The sequence below is a fragment of the Aplysia californica genome, unplaced genomic scaffold (genome assembly GCF_000002075.1).
Source record: "Aplysia californica isolate F4 #8 unplaced genomic scaffold, AplCal3.0 scaffold00464, whole genome shotgun sequence".
Classification (NCBI taxonomy): domain Eukaryota; kingdom Metazoa; phylum Mollusca; class Gastropoda; order Aplysiida; family Aplysiidae; genus Aplysia; species Aplysia californica.
The window spans coordinates 408,001-409,491 of NW_004797734.1; the positions used below are offsets into that span (position 1 = coordinate 408,001).

Consider the following 1,491-nt stretch of genomic DNA (forward strand, 5'->3'; position numbering starts at 1 on the left):
TATCTACGTGTCGACGGTTCTAGAACCTACAGTATCTACGTGTCGACGGTTCTAGAACCTACAGTATCTACGTGTCGACAGTTCTAGAACCTACAGTATCTACCCACTAAGTGTCGACAGTTCTAGAACCTACAGTATCTACGAGTCGACAGTTCTAGAACCTACAGTATCTACGTGTCGACGGTTCTAGAACCTACAGTATCTACGTGTCGACAGTTCTAGAACCTACAGTATCTACCCACTAAGTGTCGACAGTTCTAGAACCTACAGTATCTACGAGTCGACAGTTCTAGAACCTACAGTATCTACGTGTCGACGGTTCTAGAACCTACAGTATCTACCCACTAAGTGTCGACAGTTTTAGAACCTACAGTAACTACGAGTCGACAGTTCTAGAACCTATAGTGTCTACGTGTCGACAGTTCTAGAACCTACAATGTGTACGTTTCGACGATTCTAGAAGTTGTAGTATCAACATTTGACGGTTCTTGAACCTACAGTATCAATGTGACGTCGGCGGCCTTGTGGTTAAGCTACCGGACTCGTAACCGTGAGATTGCGGGTTCGGGGGTTTGAGCCGCGGGCCCGACCTTGTGTCCTTGGGGAAGGCACTTTACGAGAATTTTCCTCCCTTCACCCAGGTGGGATAGGTATCCGGCCATAGACAGTGGAAGATCTTGTTAGTATGTTAGTGTTTTAGCGCCTATAAATGGTTGCTTGCATTGTATGCTTTCCAGGAAGTTGAGGTTGTTTCAAGATGATCCCAGGTCTGCTGGGGTAATAGTATAAATTGTGAAGCGCACAGAGCTTGCTGTTGAGCGGGGATTTGCGCTATACAAATGCTATCTATCATTATTATTACTACTACGTGTCGACTGTTCTAGAACCTCCAATATATAAGTGTTGACGGATCCAGAACATGAAACAGATGTCTATGTCACTGTGTCCAACTGATCAAATTGCCCACATCAGCATCCTGGGTGTTTATCCTACAATTTTTGTCAGTTTTTTGACTCACTCGAATACAAGTTAGAATTTGCAAGCAAACAAATTACTTTCGTCTACCTTTGCATGATTTTTTAGAGCCACCTCACATACAAACATACCTCCCCACCCCTCATACACACACACATACACACACACACACACACACACACACACACACACACACATACACACACACACACACACACCTGCACACACACACAAGAACACCTCCCCCCACCTCCACCCTTAAACGCCTTCACCGTTAAGAAAACACACGAATAGATCTATATTTCTTCTCCTTCTTTCTTTCTCTCATGTTCCTCTCTTATCTTTTCATTTTTTCTCACTTTTTAAAGACCTATATTTTTTTTTTACCTTTTTTCCGCATAACACGAGAACAGCTAAAACAACAACAGGTTTGAGAAGGAAATCACTTGCTGTGTCCCCACCCTCTCCCTCTACACACTTCTACCGGCACTCCCTCACATACACTTGCACACACAC

General features: G+C 43.9%; 1 protein-coding gene across 1 annotated transcript in view; it reads left to right on the forward strand.

The window, feature by feature from the left end:
- Positions 1-1,491, forward strand: part of LOC101849075 (inter-alpha-trypsin inhibitor heavy chain H2) — a gene marked incomplete at its 5' end in the record, with an annotated part of 33,711 nt that overhangs the window by 21,588 nt on the left and 10,632 nt on the right.